Source organism: Falco peregrinus, chromosome 6 (assembly GCF_023634155.1).
Source record: "Falco peregrinus isolate bFalPer1 chromosome 6, bFalPer1.pri, whole genome shotgun sequence".
Classification (NCBI taxonomy): domain Eukaryota; kingdom Metazoa; phylum Chordata; class Aves; order Falconiformes; family Falconidae; genus Falco; species Falco peregrinus.
In genome coordinates, this window is record NC_073726.1 from 33,670,261 (window position 1) to 33,686,107 (window position 15,847).

Below are 15,847 nucleotides of genomic sequence, written 5' to 3' on the forward strand. Positions count from 1 at the left end.
CATAGCATGCAGTCAAGCACAGGGGTGACTGCAAGTTAACTCCAGGCCAAACAGAATGATGGTGAAATCTGTCAGGATATGAGCTCATCATCACTCCCTCTCACTGTAAAGCACAGAAAAATAGGGAATGAGGATTTCCTGCCTGATACCCCAGGCTTCCAAATAGCCTGTTCTCTACCTTGATAAGAGTACAAAATAAAGCAGGCATTTCTTCCTGCAATGGAGAGGGTTAAGTTCAGTGTCTTGTGCTTTTTGGCAAAACCTTTGCAGTTTGGAATGAGTTTCCCTGCCACCTCTAAATGAGTTATAATGCCCAAGGTGCTGAAGAAAATAGCAGGCAGATGGAGCTAGGGATTTATGCATCATCAGGAACAGAGGATAAGTGAGACTTTATAGGAACCATCTGCAGCTTTATACTTTGATCCCACAGTCCATTCATTATATTTGGGCTTGACAGCAGCAAGAGGATCCTTCAGTACACAAGCAGCAGTGAACTATAAAGTGTAGCAAAATCAGTTGTAATGAAGATTTTGAGCTCCCGGGGAAGAGTAGCTTACCTCAGTCTTTTGCTGAAGAAGAAAGCTCCTGCTGAAGATACCCCAGTGTATCACTCACAGACATACTAGTCTTTTCAGGGTAAAGTTTTCCTCCGTTTGAGAAACAAAGTCATAAATCCCGGCATTCTTATCCTCTGTAACTTGGGTCAAATCCTTCAACTTTCTACTTCAAAAGAGGAAATTTTATTTAGCTCATATGGATACTCTGAGGACATTTTTGTATTTCTGTTGCTTTTAACATGTGAATGCACTCCGCAGTGGAATACAGTGCATATTACTTTGAGAGGCCACATTGTAGGACATATGAAGCATGCATTTCAAAACTGTTTTTCTTATGCACAGTAAGGATGGGTCCAAATTGTAGTAATTCAGACAAGGCTCATAGTGTACCAAAACACTGTGTTACTTAGACTTGGAGTTCAGGGTCAGGTCTACCTCCTGTGAACAGACGCTGTTCATACTTTAGAAAATACTCGATGAAAAGTGAAATTAGGAAAAAATACAAACATTAGTTTTTATATAACAGTATGCTGATGTGTTAGATCTGGAAAAAATAATCAAATGAGATCTCCTGAGTGCTCACAAGTGTTTTAAGGTTCTTTTTGTCCATCCACACAGTGAAATTTGTCATAGCATTCTTTCCCAAAAATAGTACACTTTTAACTACCTTCTTACATGGGAAATGTAGAAAGGGTAAAAAGACTACAAAGGAGAAATCCCATCACATTCAGAATAAGGATAAAATCCTGTCCCCACTGAATTTAATCAGAAGTTTGACAGGGTTCCTATTTTAGCACTTTGGGATGGAAAGTTTTGACAATGTCCTTTTGTTATCCCTCAGCCCCTGGCCCATGGGTCTGGGTAAGCAATATTATATTCTGTACTTAAAATATGAAGAGGGCTATCGTGGTGTATCCCTACGGCTCTTGAATACTACAGGCTGGAAAGCACTGAAATGAATGTGGAAATTTATGAGAGGCATTTTGCCCCATAATTCAATACACAAAGGGAGGACCCAGAGCTGAAGCACCTCTTCACCGATATAGACAAATCTTCAGTGACATCTTGAAAAATCCTGAGCAAGCTGGGACAGTCCTGACATTGAGGAAATGAGAAAAGGAGGAAGTCTAGACATTATGGCATTACTATGCCAGCTTAGCAAGAAAAAAAATAGCATATACTTTTAGTACTAATGGTAAACTGATCTCTGAGATTGTCCTTCACCTGAGGTCTCTGTAAGGGAAGTGACAGAAGGAAAAAACTTTGTGCCTCAGGGCTTTAGATGAAGATCGCCTAAGCAAGCAAGGCTTTTTCGTAACCAGTCACCACCCTCACAGAGTGGTGTCGCAACTAATAACTAATGTTTTCTGTACTACACAATTTGCAGAGATAGAAGAAAGCAGGTCATGCAAGAACTTTCTCTGAAGAAAAACCAAGACTTCTGAGGCAACCCCAACCTTGGCTACCACTTGACTACATTATTTTTTACAAGTGCGTGCCCTAACAGGGCCAGAGTACCTGGAATTGTTCTGCCTTGATTTTGGTTTGTACTACATGGGGCCATACGTTGCGGAAAGGTTTGCTAAGAGGCAGCCTCTACTCCATCATCAATATACCGATGGCTGCTTTTAGCAAACGCAAGAGTTGTACCTGATTGAAGGGAGAGGAAGGTATTTAGAGACAGAAGCATGTAAGTACACCTGGATTTGGTTTGGATGCATTGATAGCATTTCAGAATTTTTCAGTTTAACATTTTTTAAAGGCAACATTTTATTTTTAAAATTTTTTTGTATGTATATGACTAGTGGTATCAATAATCCTACCAACAGCCTGCCTAGCCGTTTTTGCAGTACCATACAAACCCATGGATTTGCCAGAAGGAAAAGGTGTTTACCGCCTCTGTTCCTGTTGGAGACATCGTGGAAGATGCCACTCGGGACATGCAGCCCCAGGAAGGCCTGAGGGGAAGGAGTGAGAAGGGAAGAGCAGCAGAGAGCAGCCATCACACACCAACCACCACCTCCCCCTGGGATGACTGAGCATGACACACAGTGGAACAGGGGACTAGGAGGGGAGCAGGGCAGATGTTTGGACAAAGTAGAGCCTGGGGAAGGTAAGGTTCTTCTTAAAGTGTTTAATTATGTTCTCTTTTTTTTTTTTTCCCACCTAATACCTGGATCAGCGATCAGAAGTTAGTGCTAACTGGCTGTAAATTAAGTAAAAATCCCCCAAGTTGCAAGTGTTCTGCCTGTAACAGAACAAAAAGAAAAACCCCAAACCAGTCATCTCCCTTTGTTGCAATTCCTGGAAATTCAAAACTGCACACACACCCACAAACACCCCCACACACACACTCCACACCCCCCCACCCCCCCACGCCCACATTATTTTTATTAATACAAGTAAATGAGCTGGTTTTGCTGAGACTCACAAGCCAGGTACCTACCTGCAACTATTCTCTCTCCCTTCAACTTGTGCAGCCATGCCCTTTCATTATGCCATTGTCATGCAGGCTCTCTCTTTTCTTCTCATTTGCTTTCAGATCTCACTTCAACATTTTTTCTCCTCTGGCTATTCATATGCATCCCTCTGCTGGTTTTGGTTGTGTTTTTTTTTAATTCCAGACTTCACAGCTGTATTATTTGTGTGAAATACTGCATCAACAGCAGGACAAAATACATTCCCCTAACAGGCAGTGCTTTTCCTAGGAGAAGAGGGAGTGCTGGGGAAAGGGTAGGCAGTTTTACTCCTACTCATAGTTATAATGCAATGATCACTCCACTGACTTAAAAGAATCCTATCCATGAAGGCAGGGTCATTTTCAGAATCACTAAGATTTATTAGAAGTAATCACCTACGTTCAGATTCAACCATTTCTAGCAATGAGCAGCATTATTTAAGGGAAGTATTTGTCAAGTTTAAACCTTCATGAAAAAATATCAGGCCCTGAAATTCTGGTTTTCGACTTTCTGGATGCAATAAGCTTCAATCTGCACCCACTCCCACTGGTGCAAATCAATTGGAAGCGGTAGGTTCATTTCTGTAGTACAGTAAGTATCACAGAGCAGAATCAAGTCAGAAGTACATACTGGAGAATAATGTAATAAAGCGTCCAACTGTGGTGGGGTTTTCAATCTTATGTTTTCATGGCTATTGAAGACAACAGAAACTGTGCAAATGCTTTCCTTTAGCAAATACACTGGGCACAGGCTGGACTTCATGAAGTTGCTTTTACACAAGCAAGAAATGATTAATGAATATTTTTTAACATTTCTATAGAATGTAGTCAAGTTTGTTCAAAATGAGAAATACTGTGCTGACTTTCTATGTGGGATTTTGTAGCTCCACCTGCCATGCAGATATTCCTGGTCCTCCTCTGTATCTTTCCCATTCCTCCCTCTTTTGGAAAAAAATTATTACTAGAAATTGTCTTCACTTATTGTGGGAAAATTACTTTGCGGGGGCATTAGAGAAAACTGGGGCCTAATAGAAGCATAGTATTATAGAAAGCTTTTTAGGGTAAAATACAGCTATCGCTTTCAGGACAGTTGGCATGCACAGAATCTGCTTTACCACAGCCCCCTAAGCAACACGTGCTGCTATCTCAGCACACACTGATAGGAGTAACGGAGGGTGGAGCCGAGTGGAGACCCCACAGCCAGACTCTTGTGCTCCCTGCGGGAATGAGAACTTGATGGTACCACACAGCTGATAAGATGTATAGCAGTTGTCAAATGACAAATACATGAGATGTCCATGGCTGAGCCAACCATTGTGGTGAAATTACTTTTCTCAGATGAAATAATCTCATTGTAATACTAACACACACCTCCATCCCAAAGTTACCTGCCTCCAAGGAACTACTACACCTCACTGAGCACATGATACCAGTTGGTAACAAAAATATGTGTGACAAGTCACTCAAGCTCCACCTAAATGTAAAGAAAATGGACTAGTCCTGGACTGGAATAATCCGAGGGGGGGAACTGTTGTCTAAAATCCCAAATTACCACACACTAATTCAGTGTTTCTCTAAAGTTCTGATGAATGAAGGGACTTCTAATCGAGGGTGTCAACCTGGGGAAGGGTGGGAAACAGAAGAATGGATGGTGAAAAGAACACTGTTATCTCTAAGTTGTGCAGAAAGAAGCCTCCAAGTGAGGAAATTCTGGCTGCAAGAGAAGGCAAGTTGATAAAGTGTTGCAATCCACAGAAACTTGGTTGATAGTACGACAAAGGCACTTGTGGCAGTGGGAGTTCGTGACCTCCAATTCAAATAGCCTCCACCAAAAGAGCACAAAACCCCACCTGGGGAACATGTGTAGTTAGTGATAAACTTCAGTAGCGCTATCTGAGGATGCATACTAATTTGCACTGGAGGCAAGAAACCTGTAACTAATCTTGTGTATGATAATGAATATGCCATGTACTATGAAGCATAAAAAGTGAACAATGGAGGGGAGAAGTTAGGGAAGACTCCATCGTAACTTCTGGGATCAGTCAATGGGCTGAACTGTCCTCTCCCACATAGGAACGCCTACTGGGTAAGAACTTTGTTCTATGACTAACTCATGCTAGCTGTTACTTGATGTGTTGTTTTAAGCTTGTTTTGCAGATAGAGTATTATCACTGGCAATCCTCGAACCTGACTGTCACAAACTTGCGTTTTGTATAATAAAAATATTCAGCTGAAGTTCATTCTGTGTAAGCCTCCGGAGGTTCGAGTAGTTGTTATAAGGGATTTGACTCAGTGACGCTGTCCGTGGGGGTCCCTGAACAGGTCAGTCAATCACCCTCCGATACAGTGGGCTGTCAAAGTGCAGGTAGCAGACAGGCTGGTTGGGCACAAGGGTCTCATCTTTCTTGGGAAACTGGCAAGCTGCTCAACATAAAGGGCTCAAGGAAACCCAATTTCTTAACATGACACTTATGTTAGCAAAAGACCTTAATACAACAAATATTTAAGCAGATTTTGGCCTTCTTCAATCTTAGCTACACAGGGCTAAATTAAGGTTCGTAGATTCCTATGTGTCTTTCTGTTTTCCATTGGACTTTGTTGTGGAGAAATTATTAAACACTGAACTGTTATAAAGACTTAATAATTTGCATCTATTTGCATCAGGGGCATGTAATTTTCTCTGCTTTTATATCAAGCATTTACTAGATCATTGCACCACATGACACAAAACTAACATGAGAAAAAAATTTAAAAAAATTATTTAATTCCAACCAGTGTAAAAACCTCCAGTGAACTATATAATTAACAACATTTTTAGTTCCCCTAAAATCTTAAGCCAGTCCTATCCATTGCCAAAGGATGCTTCACCTAAACACGACCAAAACATAACTGCTGTAAATGCCACTAGTGGCTAGAGAATATTATTATTCATAGAACCTGGAACGGCACACAACGATGCAATGATTTCTTCTTTAAATCATTTAAAGACATCTCCTAACCAATTGAACATTGACTAGTCGTCACTTGAAAAGTAATTGCTGGACACAACTCTGAAAGCAATTGGTCTTATTAGTCACTGACAATCTCTCTTTGAGTAGAATAACACCTTTAATACCGAACACACTCAAAAGCAGTAGAAAAAAAAAATTACTAGATTCTAGCTTTTCTGTTTTCTCAAAGAAAGATTACCCATATAGGCAAGCCAGTTACCAAATGATAGAGACTGATACTCCTGATTAACACAGTATAAATATTACCCATTAGACCTACTCCTCTAATTAGCAGTAATAACAATTCAGCTAAGAAAGGTCAGTTTGGAACTATGACTGAGGGATTAAATCACCTTCCTGAATGCCTGATTTCCAGGTATCACCTTGAGCCACATCAATACTGAAATAACATTCATAAAGTAGGAGTTCCTTTCAGGAGGGAGCAATGTTTTTGGTCCTGTCAATACATTTTATGTATTGACACCTTAATAGCAAGAACATTTACCAGCTTCACTAGATTTTTGTATACTGTTGGAAACTTTCAAGGTTTTTTGGTTTATTTTTCTAGTTAGATGATTTGACTATGGATCCCCCGGCATTACACTTTTTGGAAAGACTCTCTGCTCAAGCTAAACAACAATTTTAATTTATGGCCTACACTTGGACTTCTATTTGTTCAAAAGTCTGTTTTTTCACAGCACACCTGCCCAGTGTGCTGCTTGTACAAGACTAACTTCTTTTCAGTTTGGATTTCCGTACTTTAAATTTAACAATAGAGGAAAATTAAAGCCAGCATAACTACCACTACCAGAGAACCTTCATGTTCATTTCAATATAGAACATGGAATTAAGGATACTATCACGTTACCTTTAACCCTTTTCTAAAACCCACAGGAGCCACTGACAACTTTTCTGATTTTCCAACCAGAGTATTAAGGGTAGGCTATATCCTTACCTTACAGATGTTGTATTTAGACAGTATCTTCATATTTACTAAGGCATTACTAGATTTAAGATGTATCACACTGACCTCCTCCTATTCAGAAAGTTCCTCAGGTAGAAGAAATCAGGGTAAATTGACATGTTTTGTTCTGATTTATTGATGCCAGATGTTTCTCATTACCTTCTTATCTTCTAGTGCTTACACATAGATAATTTGTCTATTTCTAGGAAGGGAAAGTGGGCTAAATGTAATTCCTTTGGTTGTATTTGTCTTCCCTCCCATCCTTTCAAAGATGGACACCGTGATTTCCATTTTGCAGGACTCTAGAATTTCCCGCATCCTTGATGCTGTATATTCTCTTCTGCAAATAAATAAAGGGTTCAGGACTCCTGGGCTGTGGCTCACAGAGAAGTTCCATGACAACTGTACTTCCACAAATAAAACCTAAAAGGAAAAGACAGTTCAGATATTTCATGAGACAGAAATGCAGAGCTATCTGGGCAACCTCCAAACTAGATTTGCAGACAGCAAGGTTATAGCAGAGAGGAATGACAAGAAGTTTCCTGTAGCTGAGGCAATGGTGAGTATTCACGTCGTATTTCATTTGTGAAGTTTCTAGCTATTAAACATATGCCAAAACGAAGGGCATAGCTCTCAGCTTATCAAGACCAGCCTGTCGAGGTCCAGATGTGAGATACTGGCCTTTAACATATTAAGAGGGTAAAAAAAACATGGCAAAGAATGAAAAATAACATTGCATAACATGGAAAGGACTTAAAAACACATGGGTGAGTTGTTTTTACATAGTTTTCTATACATCAGGCTTTCTTATGACAGAAATAAAATGTCAGATACCACAGCAGCTGTGTGGTACAAGAGCTAAAATAGAGAAAATTGCCTGACTTGCCTTTCTCTGATTAGAAAAATTTTAATAAGCTTCTGACAGGCTGGAGAACACATAATCACAACACACATTTGCAGAGGTGGATGGAGTCTTGATTCAATTGCCCTACTGCTAAATAAAAAACTTAACAAGACTCTGAGAGATGCCTGTGCTTTGCACTGAATTAATGAGTGCTTGTCTGTGAGAGGAAAATGAAATGTGACAGTAAACTTTTTCTGACAAAATCCCCCAAGCATTGACTATATAACCGCCTTGAACAGTGAATATGTAAGTTTTGTTTTCAGTAATTATGTGCTAGAGACCAAGCATTTACAAGCCAAGTGAACTTAGTTATTTACTGAGAAAATGAAGGAACTGAGACATGGTCAACCCTGCTTAAGGTTAAGATGAGGCCTGGAAATAGAATATGCTTTGAGGATTATGCACTAAGGACATACAACATAAAGATATAAATCCTACATACATTAAGGGTATGAATCAAGCTAACAATCAAGGGTCAGTCAGGAGGGAGGCTTACAGCCAGACAGCCTTTAATTCACAATCTGCTAAGGATCAAATGCAGTTGCTCCTTCAACTAAAGCATTGATCTCAACAGCTAGTCACAAGGGGACCATATTCATAGCTGTCATGGTCTAGCTGAATGGGCTTGCTTAGCCAGCAATGGATAATAAGTCTGAGAAAAGGGAGGGCCTGGATACAATCTCAGTTAAAAGCACTTGATTTTGTCCAAGTTTGGGCCATAGAATGGTATTGCATCCAATATAGTAGATAGCTGTTGAAAAAATAAGGGGGAAAGAATGATTCCAGGGAATAAAAAGAACCACAAAAGGCATCTGAGGAGAGAGTCTTGATAAAAAGCCTATTATGGAGGGACCAGCAGACATTACCCACTGACTTGACAAGAGACCAGAAAGAAGCCTCACAGCTATAGAGGTCCCTTTGTCCCCCACAAGTAGGTTATCTCCTTTTGGAAGACAGGCTTATGACTTTGAGTATGTTTTCTTCCATTCTGTACAAGAGTCCACACTGAGGAGGAAAACACATGTTAGCAAAAAGCTCTGGAAAGGAAGGTTCAACCTGGAGTCGGCATGTGGTGAAGGAATTGTGCCAATGGATTAGCCCCAGCCAGCATCTCAACCCCGTGCAGCTGTTCGCTCACTCCCCCGCAATGGCACGGGGAGAAAATCAGAAGGGTAAAAGTGGGAAAACTCATGGGTTGAGATAAAGACAGTTTAATATGGAAAACGAAAGCCACACATACACACAAAGCAAAATAAGGCATTGGCAGGCAAGTGTTCAGCCATCTCCAGGAAAGAGGGCTCCATCATGTCTAACAGTTACTTGGGAAGACACATTCCATAACTCTGAACATCCTCCCTTTCTCCTTCTTCCCTGAGCTTTTATTGCTGAGCATGGTGCCATATGGTGCGGGATATCCACACGCTTTCCCGGTCAAAATCAGTACACAATGGTACTCCAGTAGTCTCACAGATCTCTGTAAAAGCTGCTGCCTTACACTCTTGACAAACCATGCAAATATGGAGTAAATGCTAGACCACTTACACTCCTTCCACTCTTACACCCCACCACTCAAAGTTAGGGTGTAGCAGGTAAGTGAGGGGCTTAATGGCAAGCTTTGAAAGAACAAATGTTGGGATCAGATGGGAGTCCCTGATTGCAGTATACATCTGAAAACAAAACACATGGATGGCAGCAGTTAGACAGGTGGGATAGCACGTGCAGAAGACTACCACCACATAGTCCCTCAGCTGTGATCCTGGCCATCAGCTTTGTAGCCATAGCTCATCATCTTTATGATGGAGTGGTGCTTCTGCAATAATGTTCTGTGAAGAAATCCAGTTGTGATGGCCCAGTCACTGTGATGTACCTCTAGGTCCTGGACAAGGAAAAGACTGGCATCACAAAGTCTTGATGTAAAAATACCCTTGGAAGTAGTGGAGATGACTTTGACCAAACACTCCACAGGCATATGCAGCACCTGAAAGAATCCCATCCTCTCAGCATCAGCTAACAAGCTGAGAAGAACTTACTGGATTGATCTCAACCTTACAGTAGTCATGTTCAGCAACTCACTTTGGTTTTCTGTGATACCATTACAAGAACTAGAAGTTTCTCCCTCTGCAGTGAGTATGGTTTTACTTTTTTAGATGGGAGGTGTGTGTGATATTAATCATTTAACTATTTTTAGGCAGAGGAAGATTCATCTACATTTCCACCTAGGAAAAACTGCCAATTATGTGATGGTGCAGAACAAGCCCTATACTCTTCATCTGCAAAGTTCAGATCTAGATTCATTAACAACTGTGTACTCTTGGTCTGAACAGGTTTTGGTCAATATTGCTGTCAACCAGATATAACTGTATTCTAAGAAGTGTACTGGGGCCTTTCACCTTCTCCCCCTTCAAGACCCTGGACAGTCTGAACTTCCCAAAACAAAAATAAATGTTTCGCACCTAGGAAAGAGCTAGTCTGATGCTGCCACTTAAGCCTGATGCATCTGATATTGGCAGAGCGCCTTATAATGAAGAGGTATGAAGTTCATTATTGTCAAGGGTTATTTCAAACCCAGGAGAGAACTGACATTCTATGTAACCTGAATGTTTTACATCCTTTATGTACATTAACCCTTTAGTGCAAGAGTGGATACATTTTTGTTTTCTGTTACCTCACAATACCAAATACTAATACAAAGACTTCTGAGAAAGCTGACTGCAAAGGTATGCAAGCTAAGTGTCAGGTGCAACGGCTGCCTTAGGTCTCTCTGCTGCCAAGGATTATTGGATTAAAATCCTACTGATACAGCTAATTAGAATCTTATCAAGCTTAGTTCACTGTACAAGAGAAATGTGAGGTTCTCTATGTGAAAGTTGGAGGCTAAAAAGAGACACACAGGGAGAAGGAGCTTTTCCAAGAGAGCAGAGGAGCTGATACAGCAGATATTTAAAGAGAACTTGTAAGACAAGAGCATACTGAAAACTGCAAAATTGACAAACCAGATCAGGGCTAAGAATACGTGAATACTGGGATCCAAAAGAATAACAATATGCTGGTACTTGAAAAATGCCTGAGTTGAATTAAAAATCCTGTAACATCATGGCCTAAATAACTAAATATAATGCAGAAGAGCAGGACTGACATATTGCATAGAGACAAGCTTGGATCTAAAGGCAGGAGAAACATATGTAATGGCACTCTGGAGTGCCAATGCCTCTGACAGAATGAGTAGTTCTAGCATCTTACAAAATAAAAGTGTCACCTAATGGTGGAAAAATAAGTTTGAAAATTTTTTTATGTTAGTCCCATGAATGACTGGAGTAAATTATGGATTACTGTGGACAAAAGTCATTTCATAAGGATAGCATTAGTAACATTAGTGAGCAAACTGAAGACAATGAGAATTACTGTAATGTAAATTAGAAATACTTCAGATACCTGCAACACAGCTTTTAGGACCAAAGTTGAAAATCAGAAGGTCAAACCATTATTATGGTTTTATTTCATATATTACATATATTTTACGTCAGTAGTTCTAAGCTTCAGAACATTTATTCTAAGATAGCCATGCATTATCAAACTCCGTGATAAAAAGGCTACTACTAAACAGTCTTTATCATGAACAATGTACTTACAACAAAATAATAATACATTTTAATTAGAATTTTAATTTTATTAACGTCACAATGCAGATAATTTCTCCAAAACAGAACAAAGCAACCGTGACAAGTGTTCAGTGGCTGCAGAGCTGCCTGCTCCATAAGCAGCAGAGGGCAACGGAGCACCTCTGAAACTGGTTTTCTTTCCATAAAAGAGGCTAAAACCATTTAAAATGCACATTCAGCTAAAAAGTCTTCTGCTGCTCTGCCCAACCCCAGCTGATTTTAATTATAACCAAGCTTTGTTAATTATAACTAAACCCAATTTTGACTTTTATTTTTAAAAACTTTTTCTTGAAGCTGAGAACAAAAGCCTCAGATCTCTTTGAGAGATGAGGGAAGCTGAAATTTCCAGGAAGAGCAAGGAAAGGTGAGCTTCCTGAAAACATAAAACTGCTGTATTTTTCATATTAACGTTCTTAACACAATATTTCTAGTTTATTTCTGGGTGTTGGTTGGGTTTTTTTTCTAGTTTTCAGAGCTGTTTGCACCTACAGATATAGCGTGTAGTATGTGTTACCACTAGATAATAAGATAACACCTAGCAGAATTACAATGAATAATCCCCTAGTGACTGTGCAAGTATATTATCTGAGAATAATGCAGATTTTCTTATCTTCTTTTCTGAACAGAGCTTGCTTGTATTCCCATAGCATCTACCAGCTCTAACCATAGCCCACAAAGATATGCTCAACCACAAACCAAAACACTCTGCCTATTTGTCATTCCCTTTCAGCTCTAAAGTACTTTATCCTGTTTTCTGAACAGGCAGTAGACAACACGTGGACTTGGGAAGGAACTGTGATAAGCTCCCACACCCCAGGTGGACATCATTCTTGCCTGTGGCTGAGCCTCACATCTAGCATGCAGCATATAGCTCTTCTGCTTACCATTTCACCCTTCCTTTAGCAAAAGCTGAGTCAGGAATGAGCAGCCATAGGTAACTGGGGTGAAAGGCATTATTGCAAATTTTATCCTGTAAGGAATAAAGGGATTAGATGAACTCTTTGTGAGTCCTGAGTGCAGTAATAAGCCTTAATAGCTCTAAATAGCCCCACCTTCAGCTTCTACTCACACCCATGGGCCCAGGAACTCTATTTAAGCTCAGCCCTGGGCCTTCAGTCCTTACTGGAGCTATGCAAGAAGAGTACTGCTTATCTAGTTCAGTTGTTATCACAGACAGGAACACAAAACCTGCACAAAACCAGGAAAGCACTCTTAGGAATGAGTAACAGGAGTTTACTGATGACCTCCAAGAGAAGCAAAAAGCACTGTATGGAGTCACCTGGCATACTCATGAAGTGAAGCAATTCCAAGCTGCGGCTGCCTGGTGTCATATACTTTGTGCATCTGAAACTGCACCTCGTTCGTGGGTGTTTAGCATGATTTGAAGAACTCTGTGTTTTTTATGGAGCTCTCAAAGTGTGGAATATGGTGCCCTTAAAAACAGCTTTAAAAGAATTGCTCTGTCATGGGGCAAGACATGAATGAGTCATGAATTGCACATGTGAGCAGGACTGCTTCCCAAAGGTAGGCTCTGTCCCTTTGCTAGACCACGACCAGCTTTGTGAATTAAAGCTCTACAATAAGAAACTCCATGGGTGTAACTCTTGTCAGAGTAAATGGTCTCATTCCAGTGCCCTCCTTTGGGGAGAAGTATTGTTTAATTATAGAAAGCTTTGTACAAAGAAACTTAATCTTGAAGAGAATATCTCAAGTTGGAAGGGACTGATAAGGAACATGAAGTCCAATGATGAAAACAGTACCGTTCTCTGTATTGTACAACATTTTATACCTCATTGCTAAGAAGAAAAAGCAATCTTCTGCAGTCAGGAGTATATGCATATCTTTCTACAGAAGTATTAAAAAGAAAAAAGTACTGAGGAAAGAATACTCAGCCTTTCAATTAACTTAGATTTTCCAGGGAACAGAATGAAAAGAGAAAAGACTGTGAGTGGAACATTAGCCCAAGATAATGGACTGCAGGCGACACTGCTACATAATTGAGGTACAGCAGATAATTCTATGAAAAATAGATTGAGCTAGAAGGCTTATTTCTAGAGTTGGAAACATGAATCCTTTGATGTTTCTGCGTCATTATTCAGCAGGTTAGCGCTGAAGGCACCAGACATTTTCTGACAGTAATTTCCCTTGAAATAACTGGAAAGAAGACGCTCAGTGTTTCACAAGTTATGTCAAAAGGCAGGTGATGAAAACCTGAGGTACGCATTGATTTTAAGTATGGCAACATGTGTGAGCTGCTCACAGTCGTTTCGTTTTACCAAGGCTATGTTTAGAACTGCTAGGAGAGGACACATTCAGAGATGGAAAAAAAAATTAAAATCCAATCCTGTTAGTATGTTGATGGGCAACCGTGTGTCTTGCTGATTTATAGGTATTGTTCAGAGCCTATTTAATTTCCACTGTTACTACTTTTTGCCACAGTTATTACTTAAAACCACACATGATGATTAACGCAATGCTGCAGTGCTATTTATGGCTGTACTTTTCCTAGCGCCCTGCACAGCTCACGGCTGCTACTGGAAGGCACGGTGCCGTGCGGCATCGCGCCGTGAGCTGCCGCAGCTCCCTCACAGCTAGGCCCCCCTCCCTCCGAGCGCCACCCAAAACGTTTTGGCTTTGCCCGTCACATTATATTGTCCCTCCCGTTCCCTGAGGAACGACCTCAGGGCCCTCGTTCCCCCTCAGCCGCTCACGGACCCAACCCAGAGCCGTGAGGCTTCCGGCCGCCTCCGCCTTCCCCCGTTACCCCCCGTGAGCCCGGCACACGGCCCCGGGGACATCCCCCTCCCGCGGCCCCGGGCCCAGCTAACGGCCGCCCTCCGCGCGGGGCGCGCACGCGCTCGCGGCCGCCGCCTGACGGGGCGGGGCGGGGCGGATGAGCGGATCAAGCGGCGACCGGGCGCCGCGCGGGGAGATCGGGGTGCGCGCGCGCGCGAAGGAGCGGTCGGTGCCGCGCGCAGCAGGCGGAGCCCGCGGCGGGGAGGGGAGGGGAGGGGTCGCGGCCACCGCCCCCCCCCCCGCCCGCCCCGGCCCCGGCCCCGTCCGTCCCGCCCCTCCCCTCCGTGCCGCGCCTCCCGCCGGACCTGGCTGCGGGGAGAGGTGAGAGCGCGGCGGGAGCTGCCCCCCTGCCGGCGGGGGGGCGGGGGTCCTCCGCCCCGTCGGGCCCTGAGCCGGACCCTGCGCCCCAGCCGCAGCGGCGGGTCCGGGGCGCGGGGCAGCGCCGCAGCCGCCGCGGCTGGGGACGGGGAGGGGGGGGCGGTCGTGGTGCCACTCGAGTCCCCCGCCGTGGCAGGAGGAGGTGGCGTGGCGTCACGGAGCGTCGCCGTGTGCCGCCTCCCCGCGGGCAGCTGGGCGGGGGGAGCCTGGGAGCCCCGGGGTCCCCGCTACCGGCGCGGCCCTGAGCCCTGGCGGGGGGCGGTGGCTGCGGCACGCCGGGGCGGCTCCGCGCTGGCGCGCCCGGGGAGCTGCGGTGCCGCCCTGCGCGCCGGGGCCGGGGCGGTCGGGGTTTAGCGGTGCCGCGCAGCTGGGCTCGGTGTGAGAGCCTAAGGCGGCCCCGCGAAGCCGTGCCTCCCGGCGGAGGGCTTCCCAGTCCCCTCCTGGTCGACGTGCTTTGGTCGGTCGCCTGCCTTAAACCTTGGGCCCGCGACTTGAAAACCGTCGGGTTGAGTACCGAATGCGGCGACAATTTAGCTCCTTTGATTGCCGGTAACCTCCTTCCCCTCTCCGTGGGGAGGCATCTTCTGATTCAGCGATGCCCCGGGGGAGCGAATCCTAAATCCCTGTTATTGTCACTAGCCCCTTGTTGCTGCCAGCCGCTCCTCCGTGTCTTCATTAGCGGGCCTTATAAATGGCTCGCTTCCCAAAGAGCACGTTCCCGTGTTGTCTGAAGGCGTTTGGCTTAGCCTACTCGGCGGCATTTCAGATGAGCTTCTTGAAATAATAGCCTTCCTAAGTTGTACGTTACAGAAATGCTGTGCAGAATGCCACTCCTGACAGGAGGAAGGCCATCGGTTCCTGCGTGCCACAAAGGCGTTTCTAACATGCGATATGGCTGGTTGCGATCTACTGTCCAAACAAAACAGAGTTCTTGGGACTGAGGATAGGAAACCTTTCAAAACTGCTCATTTTCAGCTGGAAGTTTTCTTAGCTGCAATCACTTCAACTAATCAGGGGAAATACAGATCTACTTGATCCATTAAGTGGCAACACAGTTGAGGCCCTGCTGATGCTTGTTTAGTATCAACCTGACTGTTGAAGTTTTGAGAAGACAGCAGCTGATTCCGGGTTGTTAGTCCAC

At 43.3% G+C, this 15,847-nt stretch overlaps 1 protein-coding gene and 1 long non-coding RNA gene across 6 annotated transcripts in view; one reads left to right on the plus strand and one right to left on the minus strand.

The window, feature by feature from the left end:
* Positions 1 to 7,087: 7,087 nt before the first annotated feature.
* Positions 7,088 to 14,183, minus strand: LOC129784835 (uncharacterized). Its single transcript, XR_008747958.1, has 3 exons — positions 12,417 to 14,183; positions 8,776 to 8,878; positions 7,088 to 7,392 (listed from the first exon to the last, which is right to left on the minus strand). It is a non-coding gene; the product is annotated as an uncharacterized LOC129784835 (long non-coding RNA).
* A 308-nt stretch (positions 14,184 to 14,491) lies between these two features.
* Positions 14,492 to 15,847, plus strand: part of OSBPL8 (oxysterol binding protein like 8) — a 92,762-nt gene continuing 91,406 nt past the window's right edge. For 2 of the 5 annotated variants that reach the window (XM_055809315.1, XM_055809317.1), the window contains exon 1: positions 14,492 to 14,649. The gene's annotated coding sequence lies outside the window, so the exon portion shown is untranslated. The remainder of the gene's footprint in view (positions 14,650 to 15,847) is intronic. The other 3 variants (XM_055809318.1, XM_055809319.1, XM_055809320.1) reach the window with 2 other exon arrangements.